At 35.1% G+C, this 20770-nt stretch overlaps 1 protein-coding gene across 3 annotated transcripts in view; it reads left to right on the forward strand.

Moving 5' to 3' along the window:
• SESTD1 (SEC14 and spectrin domain containing 1) overlaps positions 1-20770 on the forward strand; it is a 136535-nt gene that overhangs the window by 66036 nt on the left and 49729 nt on the right. The window lies entirely within an intron of this gene.

A 20770-nucleotide genomic window follows, 5' to 3' on the forward strand; every position in this document is an offset into this window, starting at 1 on the left:
TCCCAGCTTCCTAGTAGGAGAGTTGATAGATACTAAACTTTACATTAGTTAGTGTGGAAGCACTGAAGGGTGCAAAACCTAACTCAACCCTGTAGAATCTAGCCTTGGAATGTTTACAGGAGTCAGACAATAAAGACTCATTGTGGACTTTGCCAGACTACAATAGTCATTTTTATTTTCAGTAAAGTCAGTTTTTCTTGGTATGGAGGAAAAGTCTCCAAGGTGTCTAAGATAAAGATTTAAGAAAATCTAGTTAAAAGTTTTTAAATGATGTAGCACAAAATGTCTTTAAAATGTGTGATTTTTTTCTGCACTTAAAAAAAATGTTAACTGCAGTAAAATTCTTCCATTTTAGTGTACAGTTCTGAGGGTTCTGACAAACACAAACCGGTCTGTAACCATCACCATAATCAAGAAACTAAGGAATATTTCATTACTCCAGAAATTCTCTCATGTTCTTCTGTAGTCAACTCCTCCTTCCATCTTTAGTCCCTGACAATCACTGATCTGTTTTATGTCCCTGTGGTTTTTGCCTTTTCCAGAATGCCATGTAACTGGAATGATAAAGTACGTAGCATTTTTAATCTGCTTCTTTCACATATGCATTTGCATTTGGGATTCATCCATGTTGTTGGATGTACTGGTAGTTCCTTTCTTATTGCTGAGTAGTAATCCACTGTGTAGATGTACCACAGTCTGTTTATCCATTCTCCAGTTGAGGGACATTTGGGGTTGTTTTCAGTTTTTGGTGATTATAGATAAAGTCACTGTAAACATCTGTGTATAGGCTTTTGTGTGAAGTTTTTATTTTAAGAGATAAAATACCTAGGAGTGGGATTCTTGGGTCATATGGTAAGTGTATGTTTAATTTTATAAGAAACTTCCAAATTGACAGTTTCAAAGTGGCTGTATGATTTTGCATTCCCACAGGCATAGTGTGAAAGTTCCAGCTGCATTTTTGTCAGCACTTAGCATTGTCAGGTTTTCTTTGTTTTTAAATTATAGTTACTCTAGTAGGTGTGTAGAGGTATCTCAGTGTGGTTTTAATGTGCATTTCTCTAATGATTAATGACGTGAGTATATTTTCAAGTGCTTGTTTGCCATCCATGTACCTTCTTTGGTGGTGTCTGTTCAATTCTGCCCAATTTTTAAAAAAGAATTAAGGCTTTTTGTTTTCTTATTATTGAATTTTGAGAGTTATTTATATATTTTGAATAGAAATCCTTTATCAGATATGTTGTTTGCAAAAATTGCATCCCCATCTGTTGTTCGCTTTTTCATTCTTTTAACAGCGCTTTTAAAGAAGTTTTTAACTTTGATGAAGTCTGATTTTTAAATTTTTCTTTCATGAATCAGGCTTTTGGTATCATAGCTGAGAAATCTTTGCCTAATCCAAGGTCACAAAGATTTTCTCTCATGTTTTGTTTTAGATGTCGTATAATTTTAGGTTTTATATTTAGATTTATCCATTTTGAGTTAATATTTGTATAAATTATAGTCTGACAATATGTATTTTATGACTTCGGTTATTTTAAGTTTGTTAAGGTTTGGTTTTTGACCCAATATATGCTCTATCTTGGTGATTTCCTTATGTACATGTGTTCTCCATGTACTGTGCATGTGTATTCTGCTGTTGTAGGTGGAGTGATCTGTAATTGTCAAGATTGTTCACAGTGTTGTTCAGGTCTTCTATAGTCTTTGTAATATTCTGTCCACTTATTCTATCAATTACTGAAAGAGGAATATTGCATTCTTCAACTATAATTGTGGATTTATTTCTCATTTCTATCAATTTTTTCTTCATGTATTTTTAAGTTCTTCTGTTGAGTTCATAGATTTAAAATCATTATGTCTTCTTACTGAGTTGACCAGTTTATCATTTCATTATTAAATGTCCCTTTTTTATCCATGATAATAATCTGGTTCTGAGGTGTACATTGTCTGATACTAATGTAGCTACTCCAGCTTCCTTTGACTACTGTTTGCATATTGTATCTTTTTCCATATTAGCTGTTTACATATCATCTATTTACCTATTTCTTTACATTTAAAGTGGATTTTTTTATAAATATAGTATAGCTGGGTCTTGTTTTCATATCCAGTCTGACAGTCTGTCTTTTCATTGGTTTATGAGACCATTTATATTTAATGTAATTATTAATATGGTTGGATTAAAATCTTCCATCTTGCTAGATTTTATGTATTTTTTTCTTTTTCTGCCTTCTTTTGGATTGAGTATTTTTATGATTACATTTTATCTCCATTATTGACTGGTAATTTATATCTCAAGTATTTTTTTTCCAGTGGTTGCCCTAGGTTTACAATATACATCTTTTATTAACGGAGTCTTATCTTCAAATAATATACCACTTAACACTGGTAATTCCTTAATACAGTATATCTCTAATACTTTCCTTCCATTGTTTACATACATTTTACTTTTACTGTAGTGTAAGCACACAATATATTGCTACTGCTTTTGCTATAGATAGTCTCTTATCTTTTATAGCAATTAAAATAATAAAAAATGAATTTCAGTTTTACCTTCATATATGACATTTCTTTACTACAAACTTTTACTTTGCTAATATGTGTTGTGAATGATCATAAGATACATTTAACATATAGCATTTCCCATACTTAGTTTTCCCCAGGGCTCTTCCTTTGGGAAGCATCTCCTGGAAGTATGGTTGCTCACAACACCCAGTGTTCTTCATTTCTTTTCAGCTTTTTGGTTGGTATGTTCCTTCTGCCTAAAGAACTTCCCTTAAAAATATCTTACATTCCAGGTCTGTTGGCATTGAGTTTTCTCAGATTTTGTTTGCCTGAAAAAAGTCTTTATTTCAGTTTTGAAAGTATGTTCTGTTGGTATAGAATTTTCTTTCACTGTTTGTTTGATTTTTTTTCTTTTAGCACATTAACTATATCACACCATTGCCTTCTCATTTCCTTGGTTTCTGAGGAGAACTCTACTATTATTTGTATCTTTGGTCCCCTATATGTTATATATCTTTTATCTTCCTTGGCCACCTTCAAGATTTTTGCTTTGTTTTTGGTTTTCAGCAAAAACTGAAAAAAATTTTCAAATCTAGACATTTTGTAATGTCTAGGCATGTTTTATTTGGTGTTAATTCTGTTTGTTGTTTGCTGTACTTCTTGGATCTCTGGTTTGACTTCTGCTATCACTTTTGGAAAATCCTTAGACATTTTCATTTCAAATATTTCCTCTGTCCCATTTTGTTTTTCTACTCCTTCTAACCTCCAATTGCATGTATGTTAGACCATTTGAAAATTTCTCACCATTCTAGGTTGGTGCTCTATTTCTTTTTCTTTTTGTGTTTCAGTTTGGGTATTTTCCCTTGATCCATTTTCAAGTTCACTGTTTGTTTCCTTGGCTGTGTTGAGTTTATTAATGAGCCAGTTGTAAATGCACTTTATCTCTTTTACCAGGTTTTTGGTTTGTAGCATTTCTACTGGATTCTTTCTTATGGTTTCTGTCTCTTTGCTGTAATCCCCATCTGTTTTGCATGTTGTCTTGCAGTTCTTCCATGAGAACTGTTAGCATATATCATAGTTATCTTAAATTCCATACCTAATAGTTCCAATATCTGGGTCTGTCTTACTCTAGTTATGTTGTTTGGGTTTTTTTCCTGACAGTGGGTTGTTTTCTTTCTTGCTTTTTGTATGTTGGGTGTTGGACATCTTGTTTAGGACAGTAAAGACTGAGATAAATCGTATTTTTGCCTGCACATGGACCCATCTTGGTTTGTGCTAGGATTTTAGTGGGGCAGGGGAGGGGTTGGTTTAGTCTAGCCAGGAGTTGAATTGGCTTTGGCTTTTGTTGTTGCTCTTCTTTTCCTCAGCGTATCACAGGCTTTAGATTCCTCTAGAGTTAGTGTTTGTCTCACCCTGAGCTGTAGGTCTTTCCTTTGCACCTGTGCCTCAGAAGAGGTCTCTCTTTGCACTGTTGACCCTCCTCAGGAATAGAGAGCTGTTACTTGTTACTCAGTGTTTGTCGGTAGGGCATTTTCTGTTGTTCTGATTCAGCCTCAGTCTTAGGCAGGCTCTGTGACCCAGGGTCTAGGGGATAGGGCCCTCTTCCCCAGCTTTAGGAGGCCTATGGTAGTCTGGGCTCATAATATATTCCTGCCTCCATTGGGATAGAGGGCCTGTCTTTCCCCTTCCTATATCAGCAGTGGGGTTTTATTTGTGCTCTAAGGTCATCCAGGCTTGCTGCCTTCCCTCGGGACCTGAAGGTTTTTGTTCTCTAGGGGAGAAAGAGTTGAAGAATCTGGGCTGTGCTTCAGCTTCATGCCTTTACAGTGGTGGTTGCTGTGTCCTTCTTCCAGAGCTGTTTTGAAGTTTCTTTTCTTCCCTACCCCCAATCTTTCTTATGAGTCCCTGGGAGGTCTGTGGAGAAGAGTCTACAAGTGAGTTTGAATTCTTCTTGTATCTTTGCTTCCCACAGGTTCTGTGCTTTCATACTAAACTACATGTGGCCTTAAGCAATTCATTAAAAACTTTAGCTGAATTCTTACCTGGCTTGTATCATACCTGGTATTTTCCCCAGGTAAGCAAGTGCTCCAGCTCCATGTGTCCTTGGATTTCATCTCTCCTAAGATTCCAGGTTAATTGGTTTTCCTGTGGACTTACAACTCTCTGATGGGTTCAAGAAAAGTTGTCATTTTTCAGATTAATATGCATTATTTTGTTGTTGTAAGGATTGGAACAATGCTCTTTCCATCTTTCTACATATCCTAAGCAGAAGACAGTTGTTTTGTTGTTCAGTTTTATCTTGCAGACTTTTGTCACTGGTTGACTTGACTGTGATGTAGACTTATTAGAAGCTGTGTGCCAGCAGTGTAAGGGAAGGTAGCCCTGGCTGCTGGATTATGTTAGGAAAGGTGTTACCCTGATTGCTGGATAGGAAGCTGCATACCAAGGAGGAGAATCAAAAGTGTAGTGAGGGAAGAAAGCAAAAGCTGAATGTAGGAGGCCTGGATGTTGCCATGGTGAATGAGTATTTCATACAGGCAGGGAAGTCTACCTTTCATGCCAGGGGCATGCAGGAAATGTTGCTCTGAAGGAATGCAAAGTGGACGGAGCCCAGTGGTTCAGAAACTAACTCTGTGAACTCCAAATAGAAGCAAAGGTCCTTTTTGTGAGGAACCTGTCACATCCTGCTTAGGTGTGTGCATCTGATCAGAAATGTATGCCTAGTTGGGTCTCATGCTATATGAATTTGTAGTGGCTAAATACCTTGCATCTTGGAGGAAAAAATGGAAGACAGAGAATTCCTGTCTGCCTTGAACTGATATCATAGATTGATGTTTTAAGACTCAGGTTTTAAAGCTTCTTCTGTCAATATATTTTCTTTTAGACACTAAAGAGATTCAGTTAGAATATTTTTCCCAAGTAAATAAGCACTAGACACTTATTTAAAAGCCTAATGTCCTAATGAGACGAGAGTAATTTCAAATGCTGGCTAATATACCGCCAAACATAATCAGCTTTAAGGGGCAATTCAACACCAGCCATTAAATGATACTTAGAGTTATATATAATTAAATTCAATATAGATGTTTGTTTGATTAATAATTATTTTCTTTGATATCATTTTGGATCATTTGGGCTGTTGTAATTAAGCCTATGTTTTTGTATATATTCTAAATATTTTTAAAAGGATAACTTTGTTATGAGTACTGGTGTTCCTGTAAGCAAAAGTTTTTGTTTTACCTTATTGAATTATTCATAACACAGACTTATTACTAGCTGTCCACAATATTCATCAGATAAACACCCAGTTTTCATTTTAATGACAACCTGTTTCCATGATTTCACATTTTCTTGCCTATCATCCTAAGTTCTTTCTTCTAGATGGGCTTCCTCTTGTTCACTTCCCTAATGTTTTTCATCAGCAACTGAACATTCCTTTCTCATTGGTCACCTAAATGTTTCTTTAGATATCCTTCTTGTCTCTGAAATTGATACCTTTCATTTTCTTTGATACCTGTTCATTTTCCTTTTTAGCAACTCAGATATTCCAGTACTTTCTGACCTTCAGCAACATTATACCTGGTGGCTTTGATACCTTTTGCTGGTTAGATAATAGTATCTATAGTCTGTCTAATGACAAGGTAAAATTGAAGTAGTACTGGCGTTAACCTTATCCTCAAATTGAGAAAGTAATAATCAAACTGATCTCACCTTCTCATTCTTTATTGTCATTCATGGTAGTCAAAGTGTTATTTTTACTGGTGATGATAACAAGCCACCATTCTAAGTTGTTTTCTTCTCTTACCTCGTCTTATTACTACATCTGATCCTGTTCTCTTTTTGAGGCCATACTAATGTTAGGATCTAGGACCAAAGACTTCCTTCATGTTTCTCTGTCAAGAAAACCTCTGGCTCCATCTCTTCTGACTTCTTTGTACCTTTTGCAGAAAGTTATTTCCTTTAGTGAGAAAAATATCCTTTCACAAACAGATATAAGCAGACATACCCTTTGAAATAGTATGTGTATAACACACACACATGAATCTGTACTAAGCACACAAAGATATATACAAAGACACATTTTCACTTTAGATCTTGCACACACATTGTTAGCATAAATAAAATTTAAAAGTAAAACATCTGAGTGCCTACAGAGTGAAAGGTTCAGTGTTAGGTTCTTTAGGAATGTTTTATTAGGAGAGGATAAGTGTTTTAGTTACATATGGAAGAGTGGGAGTAAAGGAGAAATAAGTTTTAAGTCTTTTTGTAAATTGAATTCCAGAAAACCTTCATAGATGTTTTGATTAAAGACCATATGATAAATATCTTTCTCCTCAAACTTGCTGAACAATGCTGTGTGCTAGTTAATAACTACTGTGGCTTAGTTCAATTTGTCTTGTCTTAACCTAACATATATAAAATAAAGGAAAAAGTAATATTTATGTAGGACTTTACTATTTTAAAAATATTATGCTTTTTTAATTTCCTTTGAAAAGACTTGGCAAAAACTCATGTAGGTAGTGGTCTTTTTCCCTCCTTTTTGTAGTTCCTCCATTTTACTCTGGTTCCGTTTGTGCTTGTTACTAGGTTTCAGATTTCCCTGGAAATAGATCTGAAATTTAGATTTCTGATTATTAAAATGATAGCTGCTTTGAATATAACCAATAAACGTTTTCTTCAAGAATTTAATTGTATCCATACATATTAGGATATTCATGGAGGTGGATATTTGAAGATAATTAACAATTGCTTACTAGATAAAAATTAGAATATAATCCCCATCACATCCCTGAACAGGTAAGATAAAGCATATGTTAAAGTGTGATTTTCATAAGGGTAAAATCATGACTCTCATGTAAATATAAAATAAGTGTAAATTAAACATATTATGCAAATCATTAACTAATGAAGTTATCAGTAATTTGTGAGGTGTGGTTCAAAGAGCATTTGAAGAATTTAGGATTTTTATAGGCAGATAAGATTGCCAAATTAGATACAAAACTAGTTAATGTCCTGCAGATCCATAAATTCTAAACTTTGAGGTTCTCTGTTACCCTACTGGACGGAAATTTTAACTACTGCACAGATCATAAATTATTTGCATTTCTTCTGGACAAAATCTAAAAGTTAATCCTTGTCCCTACAGATGTTAGTACCTATTGATTAGTCTGTAGAAAGTCAGTCGAAGGCACGAGCTCCACACTGCATGAACTAACACCCAGTATTATCTTTTGACCATTCCCTAAGATTTAGATAGTTTTTTGGATATGTGAATTATATTTTTATAGGATTATATTTTGTAAAATTTGAACATTAGTGACATACTGAACATTCATATCACTGTAGAATAATAGAAACTACTTTCTGAAGTTTGATATTATTATTTTCATATCAATCTCTCTTTAAGCTTTGTATTCCTAGCCAGGACTAGTGTTTTTTTTTTAGTGTTTTCTCATATTATTTTCCAAATTGTTAAATGCTTAAAGGAAGACTTCATTTTAAAAAATATTCCCCTTTTTAAAGATATAAGCAAGTTTTTTCACTTAAAATACATTATTTTTTTTTTCTTTATACCTTTTGACCCCCTTCACCCATTTCTTCCACCCCCCACCCCACCTCTGGCAACCACCAAGCTGTTCTCTGTATTTATGAGCTTGTTTTTGTTTTTGTTTGCTAATTTTTAAGATCCCACATATAAGAGATGCTATTCTTCTTTCTTCTTCTGATTTATCCAGGAGGTACAGAGGTTTTGGAGGAAGCTCTGTGCTGTTTTCCCTAGTGACTGCACCAGTTTACATTCCCACCAGCAATGTACAAGGGTTCTGTTTTCTCCACATTCTTGCCAACACGTGTTATTTCTTGTCTATTTGATAATAGCCATTCTGGCAAGTGTGAGATTATATCTCATTGTAGTTTTGATTTGCATTTCCCTGATGATTAATGATGTTGAACCTGTTGGCCATCTTTATGTCTTCTTTGGAAAATATCTGTTCAGATTTTCTACCCATTTTTTAATCGGATGTTTGTTTTTTTACTATTAAGTTGTATGAGTTCTTTATACATTTTAGATGTTAGTCCCTTATCAGATATATGATTTCTAAATACTGTCTCCCATTCAGTTGGTTACCTTTTCATTTTGTTGATGGTTCCCTTTGCTGTGCAGAAGCTTTTTAGTATGATGTAGTCCCACTTATTTATTTTTGCTTTTGTTGCTTTTGCTTTCGATGTCAGATTAAAAAAAATCAGTGCCAAGACCTCTGTCAAGGAACTTACATCATATATTTTCTTCCAGGAGTTTTAAGGTTTCAGGTCTTAACGTTGAAATCTTTAAACCATTCTGAGTTAATTTAATTGAGTTTAAAATCTTTCTGATATTATCAGTTGACTAGTTAGTTGGAGATCTGTCAGTCATTCAAGATTTATCACTCAGCTAGAAATCGTAAATGATATGGTGGTTTTATTTTAAATGAAACACTCGTCAATAACAGAAACCATAAAATTCACTGATATTTGTTATATATAACAACTTAATAAGGAGCATAAGAATGGTAATCCTGAAAATTTGCCTCAAGACAATTATCCCCAGATGAATAAATTGTACTCATTTCATCAAAATTATTTCAATATCATAATGTCTTTAGTACTCTAAAAATTATGGTAAAAAAGATAGTATATAATGTGATTAAATCGAATTTGGATCTTCATTTATGGGGAATGAAAGACTTTCTACACAGTCAGTGAGTTGTCTACCAGGCCAGGCTTGCAGACATTTTCTCATATATAGTTGCTTAAAAAGAAACGTAAAAATTATAAAAATAAACCAACTGGATTTCTTTTTTTAAGTGTAAAAGTTAAATTTCAAAGATCAGTTTATAAAAATAGTTTCCCCCTCTGTTTTTGATGGCATAATACCATTTTTCATCCTAATTTATATGTAGTCTTAAAATCCAACATGAAAGTAGATAGTTTTAAAAATGATTTACAATTCATTCTGTATCTTACATAACTATTTTAAAATTAAAGATTATGACTTCCATTTGTAGATGGGAAGAGCCAGAATTGGTCTTTCTTTTACTTTGGTATATGTTAAGATGGTATTATGAAGTTCACTTTAATTCAGTATTTTATAATATTAATAATTCAGTGAATTCTTTTTTTAAACTTAAAACAAGCTCATTGTATATTACTTTTACATTATGTTCTGGGAAAAAGTGATAAAATGCTATAGAATGATATAAGATTTTCATACCTGTTTGGGAAGTACTGCTTTAGAGTGATGCAGTGGACTGTTCTCTAAAATGTACAGTACCTTTGGAAAATGTATTATTTTAAGTATTTTTTGAAAAAAATGAAATGTTGAGTTCGTGGTTCCATCTTCTCCACAAGCAAGGCATTGTGTGATTTTTAAGGAGATTTGCTTTTGAGCTAGAAAAATGGTCTTCCTATCAATTAACCACTTAATTAGAGTAGATGACAATGTCAGTAGATATTTGGAAGTTTTATAGTAGATAATAAACAACTGACTATATGATGTTTAAATGAATATTCTAATGCCTAGAGTCTTGTCCTTTTTAATATTTTTGCCCTAATTCATAGTGTTATTTCTTATTCGTTAAGGAGTCACTTAACTAAAGATTCTAGCTTTTTTATAGCTTTGGAAAATATTTCTTTAGAATTTTCAACAGTTATGTCATTATTTCTTTGTTTTCATATTTAGAATCATAGGTGAAAAGGGGTCAGACATAATACATGTGACCTCAATATTATGTTTTAGACTCTTATTTTCTAGTTTTGTTTTTAATTTTGGTGATCATTGCTTTGGGGGACTGGATTTTTTATTTATCATTTTTTTCCTCTTTGCCGGTAATAAAACATCTCCTATAAAATAAAGTAACTCCCTGATTTGCATTGCTTTATGTTTAAACTTTTGTACAGGTTTGCTGTATTAGTGGCTTCTTTAAGAACTGTAACAGAAGGGAATATAGGAAATTTTACTAGTATTTTGTAGTTTTAAGAAGCTGCAATGAATGATTTTAGAGAAAATAACCTAGTGTGGGATTCCAAATCTGTTTTGCCACATTGGCTCTGAAATGTGTCAGTTTTCTCTTTTTTTTTTTTTCATGTAGATTGTCCAGAAATGTTTCTCTACACAACTTCTTTTTTTAGCATTTCTTTAACATTTTACTTCAGGCCTGAAACTCCCACTCTCCCCCACCCCACCCCCGAAAAACGCAGTGTCTTATTTTTGCTTGTGCCTTTGAATTTACTCTTTTTGTGAAATCACATCCCTCTGTGACATTTGCTATCACTTAAGAATAGAGTTAAATTATCTGTCCAAACTTGATTTATCCTCTTGGAAGCAATTGTCTGTAGTTTATACATTGCATTCTGGCAAGTGGTGTCATTTTCCAAAGGCCGGTGAACAGTTCTTTACCTTTGTAAAGAGTGTACTTTTGCTGTGTGCTGGGAGTAGGGCTTCTCCTTCCTCTTTAGGATGCCACTCCTGACTCCCTTCAAAAAAGGTGATTCTTAGATATACAGCATTTTCATACAGTAAGATTCTTTCCTACTACTGCAAACTCTTCCTAAAATGTTTCCCTCATTCTTTTGAAACATGTATTATACAATAAAATAGAAGCAGTTATAGCTGTTTTGCCAGCCTCCTCTACACTTTCTCCTCTCAAGTAAAGATGAGATTACTGCAGTGGAAACACATATTTCACCATGGTAGATAGTCCTCTAAATTGTTAATTTGAAGTGATGGTAGTTTTGAGTCAGCTGACTGTTTAAACTATTGCGCTTTTTTTCACATTATTTAGCTTTGAGATACCTTTGCTGTTGATATAATTCTGTATATCTACATGGCAGATCTACTGTTTTCACTTAGAACAGCCACCAGTGAATTTTATAAGAATATGGATTCTATAAAATTTTTGTGATGATGGAGAAAATTTGTTCTATGCAGGTCTCTATAATTATGATGTTCCCTTGTTAACGTTTGTTTTGCGTAAGTAAAAATATAATAGGAGTAATCTTAGCCAACTATTTAAAAAATTATATTTAGTAAGGGATAGTATACTCTCAAATATATTTTACATCATGAAAGAATCTGTACTATTTACATTTAAGTTGATTTTTTAGGAAAAGCTTTCAAGAGGAATATTCGGATGTAAATAAACTTTTGCCATATATAACAATAACTGCGAATTTTCCCTTTGGCTTATTAAACTTGAAATCTGTTGCTAATGATTTTACTGTATTTAGGAACTACAACTGCAAAATGATTTTAATGTATTTAAGTATAATAGTGAGATTAACCAGAGTGGGTAGAAAGTGACAAGTGCTCTTTTCATTGGGCAAGACAGGTCATATATTAGAGAAAATGGCCCAAATTAAATGTATAGGATGACAACTCATTAAAATTATGACCTCTTAGAGCTTAAAGAGACATCACAGATAATTTAATGCAGCTGCCTTCTTTGGCACATAGGGAGATAAGCCTGGAGTGAATTCCTTTAGGTTGACTTCTACAAGTCAGTGAATTTGTGGCAGAGCTAGGGCACAAACGTGGAGTGATTGGCTCCTGACTCAGTATCCTTCCAATTATCATATAATGGTGTTTAATCTAGGAAAGGGATTTGGAAATCATTTGGGGTATTCTAGTAAAGCCTTTGGCCCTCTGTGCTACTACAACCAAAGGGACAACATTTAGATTTAGTTAGAGTATTTTCAGTAAAGGCTCTAGAAGCAAACCAGAAAACTTTAATCTATTTCTTTTTTATAAAAGCGTGCACAACTCTCTCTGGAATATTGCAGAAATAAAAAGCTCATTTACTTTGTAGAAGCATGACTTATTTATCCTTATATTCCCAGCACTAGAACACATAACTTCTAATAAATAATACTTCTAATAAATAAATTTAATGTCCAGTAAATAATGAATGTTGAACATTTGACGTTAAAATGTCAAATTATAAGGGACATGATAGCAATTTCTCAAGAGATATGTTTTCACTGCTTAAATTGAATATTGTGCCAAATAAGGAGAGCAGAAATAGAAGAGCAAAAAGACCATTCATTGTGTTATTTAAGTTTTCTATTCAGTCCTCTTTTCAGGAGAGAGTGCTCTGGAAATGTTATCTTTTCAGATGTGAATTCATGCTCAATTTAGCAAGTAGTTTATTTCCTCATGGAATAAATACATATTTCTTTGTTTCATTATTGGTATATTTCTGTTTAATAGATTGACAGTTTTGAAGAAAGGAAAAGCCCCTCCCTGGGATCTGATTGTGTTTAATTTTCTTAGTGTGGAAGTTTCTGTCTTGATTCCAAAAGGAGTTGGTGGCAGATTAAATGGTTTCCGTGGCCTAACTCCACTTATTATTTCATGTTTAACATCATGCCTGTCTCTAAGAACTAGTCTAAAGAAGTTGCATTAGAACAAGAGGATGAAATAGAGGCCCTCTTTAACAACTTTTTCACTAAGAAAACCATTTTCTGTGTTCTTTTTATTGTTTATCTTAAATTAGCTCCCATTAGTACCAAAACAGGAGAACAGTGAAATTGATATGCTAAACTCTTCATAGTAGAGATAGCATTAAATTGCCTTTTAAAATAGATAGGCAAAATATAGTTTGTTGTTATTAAACTAACCAAAAATGTAATTTGATGTTCAATATCTTTTTTATTTTTTTAATGGAAAAAAAGAGGCACATAAATTCCTTCTGCTTTCTGTCATCACCACCACAAGATTGTCCATTTTTTCTCTAACCTCCTTATTTGCTGCCTCAGAAGAGTTACCCTTTCTTCAGTCTGAGTTGAGATCTCGTGGTGCCCCTTCTGTCAGTGATTCCCTACTTCTGTTCATTCTTTCTGTTTTTAGTATTTTAATATAGTATTTAGAACATATTCTTAAAAAATACATATAACATGAAGCTTAATAATAAAACACTTGGGCACCCACGACCCAACCTAAGAATCCAGATATCAACAGCTTGAAATAAATTTAAGTGCCCCTCCCTGGTCTCATTCATATACCCCCCATCCCTTAACACCTAACTTATTTGTGTCTACCCATCCTTTGTTCATGTTCTCGTGCATGTGTGTGTGTGTGTGTGTGTGTGTGTGTGTGTGTATGTATTAAAAACATAAATGAGAAAGACAAAATTTTTAGAAGAAAATAGGGAGTGTTTATCTTTTATTATTCTTTTATATCTATTTCTATAGAGTTCCCATTTAAAGATATTGTTTATTCTTAATATATTTTCACCTATTTTTGAACTTTATAAATAATATGATTTTAGTCTTCAGTACCTTGCTTTTTCTCACTCATCGTTATATGTTTAAGATTTATGCATATTCTTGCAGTAGATGTAGTTGATTCATTTTCACTGATGAATGTTATTCCATTCTGTGAATAAAAACAATTTACTTATTCTCCTATTGATGGACATTTGTGTTGTTTCCATTCTTTTGACATTATGAATGATGTTTACGTTCTTACATATGTCTCCTGGTAAATATGTATAAGATTTTTCTGCTTGCAGAATATCCAGGCATAGGTTATAGAAATGTTCAAGTTTTCAAGATAATGCCAAATTGTTTTCCAAAGGTGTTTTAATTTATGTATGCATTTCTGCTGTGTAAGAATTCATGCTGCCCAACAGCTTTGCTGACACTTGATACCAGCTAAACCTGGATATTTGCCATTCATTATGGTTTTTTCTTTTCTCAAATTGTTGTTGGGTTTCAATGTTATTCTTGTCTCATAATATGAGTTGGAGTATTCGCTGCATTTCTATTCTTTGGAAGCATTTGTTTAAGATAGAAATGATCTGGGAGACTTCCCTGGTGGTCCAGTGGCTAAGAATCCGCCTTCCAATGCAGGGGACGTGGGTTCGATCCCTGGTAGGGGAACTAAGATCCCACATGCTGTGGGGCAGCTAAGCCCGTGCACCACAACTAGAGAGCCTGTGTGCTGCAATGAAAGATCACGCCTGCAACAGCTAAGACCTGATGCAGCCATAAATAAATAAATGAATAAAATTTTTTTAAAAGATTGAAATGATCTGTTCTTTGATATCAATTAGTTGAAGTATAGTTAATTTACACTATTACATTAGTTTTGGGTGTACAGCATAATGATTTAGTATTTTTAGAGATTATACACCATTAAAAGTTATTACAAAACAATGGCTATAATTCCCTGTGCAGTATAATATACTCTTGTTGCTTATCTATTTTATACATACTAATTTGTATCTCTTAATTCCATACCCCTATCTTGCCACTTCCCCCTATCCCACTGGTAACCACTAGTTTGTTCTTTGTATCTATGAGTTTGTTTCTGTTTTGCTACATATAATTATTCATTTTATATTTTAACTTCCACAAATAATTGATAACATAGTATTTGTCTTTTTTTGTCTGACTTATTTCACTAAGCATAATAATCTCTAGGTCCATCCATGTTGCTGCAAATGGCTGAATTTGTTTTTTTTATGGCTGAGTAATATGCCATTTTATATATGTATACATGTGTGCGTGTGTTTATTTACACACACGCACACATGTATACACACACACACACACACACACACACACCACATCTTTATCCATTCATCTGTTAATGGACACTTGGGTTGCTTCTGTATCTTGGCTGTTGTAAATAGTGCTACTGTGAACATTGGGGTGCATGTATCTTTGAATTAGTGTTTTTGTTTTTTTCTGGATATGTACCCAGGAGTGGAATTTCTAGATCATATGGTAGTTCTATTTTTAGTTTTTTTGAGGAAACTCCATACTGTTTTCCACAGTGGCTGCACCAATTTACATTCTCACCAGCAATGTAATGTGGTCCCTTTTCTCCACATTCTCACCAACATTTGTTATTTGTGGTCTTTTTGGTGACAGCCATTCTGACAGATATGAGGTGATACCTCATTGTAGTTTTGATTTGCATTTCTCTGTTGATTAGCAAGATTGAGCATCTTTTCATGTGCCTGTTGGCCGTCTGTATGACTTCGGAAAAATGTCTGTTCAGGTCTTCTGCCCATTTCTTTATCAGGTTGTTTGGGTTTTTTGATATTGAGTTGTATCAGTTGTTTATTAACCCTTATTGGTCATATTATTTGGATATTAACTCCTTATTGGTCATATCATTTCCAAATACTTTCTACCATTCAGTAGGTTGTCTTTTTGTTTTGTTGATGGTTTCCTTTTCTGTGAAAAAGCTTTTAAGTTTGATTAGGTCCCATCTGTTTATTTTTGCTTTTATTTACTAATTCTTTTTTTTCCCTTAGGAGACGGATCAAAAAAAATATTGCTACAATCTGTGTCAAAGAATGTTCTTTGTTCACCTCTAAGGATTTTATGGTTTCAGGTTTTACATTCAGGTCTTTAATCCATTTTGAGTTCATTTTTGTATATGGTGTGAGGAAATGATCTAATCTCATTCTTTTAGATGTAGCTGTTTAGTTTTCCCAGCACCACTTATTGCTAGGACTTCCAAAATTGTGTTGAATAAAAGTGGTGAGAGTGGGCATCCTTGTCTTGTTCTTGAATTTAGAGGAAAGGCTTTCAGCTTTTTACCATTGTGTTTGATGTTAGCTGTGGGTTTATCATAACTGACTTTTATTATGTTGAGATATGTTCCCTCTATGCCCACTTTGATGAGTTTTAATCATGAATGCATGTTGAATTTTGTCAAATGCTTTTTCTGTGTCTATTGAGATGATCATGTGATTTTTTCCTTTTGTTAATGAGGTGTATGACATTGATTTCTGAATATTGAACCATTCTTGCATCCCTGGAATAAATCCCTCTTGATCATGGTATATGACCCTTTTTATATATTGTTGGGTTCAGTTTGCTAGTATTTTGTTGAGGATTTTTGCATCTATATTTATCAAAGATATTGGCCTGTAATTTTTTTTTTTTTTGTAGTGTCTGTCTGGTTTTGGTATCAGGGTAATGCTGGCTTCATAGAATCCATTTAGGATCGTTCCTTCATCTTCGGTTTTTTGGAATAGTTTGTGAAGAATTGGTATTAGTTCTTCTTTATATGTTTTGTAGAATTTCCCTGTGAAGCCATCCAGTCAGTCCAGGGCTTTTGTTTGCTAGGAGTTTTTTTTTTTTTTTTTTTTTGCGGTATGTGGGCCTCTCACTGTTGTGGCCTCTCCCGTTGCGGAGCACAGTCTCCAGACACGCAGGCTCAGTGGCCATGCCTCACAGGCCCAGCCGCTCCGCGGCATGTGGGATCTTCCCGGACTGGGGCACGAACCCGTGTCCCCTGCATCGGCAGGTGGACTCTCAACCACTGCACCACCAGGGAAGCCCTGTCTATTTCTTTTTGATTCAGTCTTGGCAGGTTGTACATATCTAGAAATTTGTGTATTTCTTCTAGGTTGTCCAGTTGGTTGGCATATAACTGTTGGTAGTATTCTCTTGCGATTTTTTTTTTTTATATCTCTGGTATCAGTTGTTATTCCTCCTTTTTTTCTTTTGTTTATTTGGTTTCTCTCTTCGTCGTGAGCCTGTCTAACGGTTTATCAGTTTTGTTTATTTTTTTAGAGAACCAGCTCTTGGTTTCATTGATCTCTTCTCTCTTTTGGTATCTATTTCATTTATTTCTTCTCTGATCTTTATTATTTCCTTTCTTTTGCTGACTTCAGGCTTTGTTTGTATTTCTTTTTCTAATTCCTTCAGATGGTAGGTTAGGTTGTTTATTTGAAATTTTTCTTGCTTCTTGAGGAAGGCCTGTGTCGCTGCAAACTTCCCACTTAGAACTGTTTTTGGTGCACCCCATAGATTTTGGAAAGTTGTATTTCCATTTTCATTTGTCTTCAGGTATTTTCTCATTTCCTCTCTGATTTCTTCATTGACCCATAGGTGTTTTTTGTAGCTTGTTGTTTAGTCTCCACATATTTGTGGTTTTCCCATTTTTCTTTCTGTAATAAATGTCTAGTTTATTAATTCTGTTGTGGTTGGAATAAATACTTGATATAATTTCTGTTCTCTTAAATTTGTTGAGACTTGTTTTGTGGACTAGCTTGTGATCATTCCTGGAGAACGTTCCATGTGCACTTGAAAAGAATGTGTATTCTGCTATTTTTGGATGAAATGTTTTGTAGACATCTGTTAAGTTCAGCTGGTATATTGTTTCCTTTAAGACCACTGTTTCCTTACTGATTTTCTGTCTGGAAGATGTCTATTGATGTAAGTAGGATGCTCAAGTCCCCTACTACTATTTTATTGGTTTTTCCGTAACATCTTATGGGAAAACCGAAATGAACTTTTTGGCCAACCCAATATTATTGTCAGTTTCTCCCTTTATATCTGTACTATTTGCTTTATATATTTAAGTGCTCCTGTTTTGGGTTTATATATGTTAACCAGTGTAAAATCCTCTTCTTGTATTGATACCTTTATCATTATATAATGTCCTTCTTTGTCTTTTGTTATACCTTTTTTTAAAAAAAAGTCTGTTTTGTCCCTGCTTTCTCATCATTTCCATTTGCATGAAATGTCTTTTTCCATCTCTCACTTTCAGTCTGTGTGTACCTTTAGCACGGAAGTGAGTCTCTTATGGGCAGAATGTAGATGACTCTTGTTTTTTATCCAGTCAACCACAGTGTGTCTTTTGATTGGAGCATTTAGTTCATTGACATTTAAAGTAATTATTGATAGGTATGTACTTATCGCCATTTTATTACTTGTTTTCTGGTTGTTTTTGTAGTTTCTTCTCTGTTGATTTCTTCTTTTTGTTTCTTCCCTTGTGGTTTGATGATTTTCTTTAGTATTATGCTTGTGTTTCTTTCTTCTCAGTTTTTGTGTATTTGTTGAAGGTTTTTGATTTGTGGTTACCATGGGCTTCAATTATGTTGACTTATAACTATACCTATTTGTTTTAAACTGGCAGTCGTTTAAATTCAAACACATTCAAAAATATCTACATATTTTACTCCTTCCACTTTGTGGATTTTTTTGTTTTGTTTTTTTTTGCGGTACGCGGGCCTCTCACTGTTGTGGCCTCTCCCATTGCGGAGTACAGGCTCCAGACGCGCAGGCTCAGTGGCCATGGCTTACGGGCCCAGCTGCTCTGCGGCATGTGGGATCTTCCCAGACCGGGACACGAACCCGTGTCCCCTGCATTGGCAGGCAGACCCTCAACCACTGCGCCACCAGGGAAGCCCCACACTTTGTGTTTTTTGATGTCACATTTTATATCTTCATTTTATGCCTTCACTGTTTATATAAAGTTATAGTTGCTGTTATAATTTTTTGTGTTTTAATCTTTGCACTAGCTTATTTAAGTGGTTGTTCCTCAGCCCTAACTGTATATTTGCTTGTCCTACTGAGATTTTCCCTTTTCCGTGGATTCTTACTTCCCTTCACTTGGAGAAGACCCTTTAACACTTCTTTTAGAGTTGATTTAGTATGAACCCTTCTATTTTTTGATTGTCTGAGAAGTTTTTTTTTTTAGTCCCTTCTTCGTTCCTCAGTGATAATCTTGCTGGGTAGAGTATCCTAGGTTGCAGTTTTTTCCCTTTTAGCACTTTAGGTATATCATGCCACTGTCTTCTGACCTGCAAAGTTTCTGCAGAAAAATCAGCTGATGGCCTTATGGGGATTCCCTTGTATATGAATCTCTATTTTTCTCTTGCTGCCTTTAGAATTCTCTCTTTAACTTTTGCCATTTTAATTATGGTATGTTTTGGTATGGATCTGTTTGGTTTCATCTTATTTGGGACCCTGTGTGCCTCTTGTACATAGATATCTGCTTCTTTCTTCAGGATTGGGAAGTTTTCAGCCATAATCTCATCAAATACATTTTTGATCCTCTTCTTTCTCTTTTCTCCTTCTGGGACCCCTATAATGTGAAAGTTGATATGTTTAATGTTATCCCAGAGATCTCTTAAATTGCTCTCATTTTTAAAAATTTGTTTTTCTTTTTGCTGTTCTGACTGGATGATTGCCATTATTCTGTGCAGAAGACTGCACCACTTAGCCTGCTATTCATTCCTTCTAGTGTGTTTTTTAGTTCAGTTATTGAATCCTTCATTTCTGATTGGGTTTTTCTTGCTTTTTTCTAGTTCCTTGTTAAAATTCTCACTGTGTTAATCTATTCTTTTCCCTAATTCAGTTAACATTCTTATTACTAAAGCTTTGATTTCTTTTTCTGTAAATTGCTCATTTCTGTTTCATTATATTTTCCTGGTTATTCTCTTGCTATTTCATTTGAGACCAGTTCCTCTACCTTTCATTTTACTTAACTTTCTCTGTCTCTATGAATTTTGGTGAAATAGTTACCTATTGTGTCTTAAAGGTTTGTCCTTCTGCGGGATCGTTCATGTACAGACTGCATATGCCCAGTGCCCAGTGGTTGGAGAGCTGGATTTGACGTGGATGCCAGTCATGTCTTTCCTCAGGGTATAATGGCCACTATCACCTTGGTAAGAGGTGGTGCTGGAGGTGGAGGTGCCAGGGCTGTAGCCGGGTGTGAGACGAGGCTTCTCCTCTGCTCAGTGGCCATCACTGGCCTTTCAGGTGTGGGGTCTGATCCCAAGTTGGTGAAGCAGAAGCCCTGAAGGTCAGGCCTGCTCTGACTTTGTTCCCCTTAAGTGTGTGCTTTCTACTTTCCCAGCACCATGACCCTTGACCCAGAGTGGGGGAGTGCTGAAGCAAATGGGGCCTGTGTGCACTCTTGGCTTATTTTGCTTGCAGACAGATTCTAAGCTGCACCGCCTTGCAGGTGCCAGCAGTTGTTTCTCCCCCTTCATTCAGACCCCAGCCAATCACACCCATAGCCTCTGCCACCATTGCCCTGTCGTGAAGCCACACCACAGGGCAGGTGGGGCCTTGTGGTCTCAGCGTGTATTGGGAGGTGAGCTGTAGGGGAATGGCTGCTGTCAGAGTTCTGGGCTGCTTCTGATGCACTGCCTGAGTATGTGCCAAGAGTGGCTGTCACTGCTCTCTGCAACCGAGTTGCCTCTGAATCCACAGCTGAGCTTTCTCCTGGTCGTGTGACCCCCTAGATCCAGTACGTCTTGCAACATGGAGTAAGCAGACCTGGAGCCTTTGCTTGGCTTCGGCTGGGATATGCACTGAGGCAGTCACAGGAAACCCTGCAGCCACTGGACGGTCCTCACTCTGTTCTCTCCGCATTGCCTCATGGGCACACCAGCATGCATGCTTCTCACAAATGGAGTCCAGGCTTCCCATACTCCTCCAGTTAGTCCCAGCAATCCTCCAGCCAACCACGGGCCTGTCCCCG

Source organism: Grampus griseus (assembly GCF_964374135.1).
Source record: "Grampus griseus genome assembly, chromosome: 7".
In the NCBI taxonomy this organism is placed as follows: Eukaryota; Metazoa; Chordata; class Mammalia; order Artiodactyla; family Delphinidae; genus Grampus; species Grampus griseus.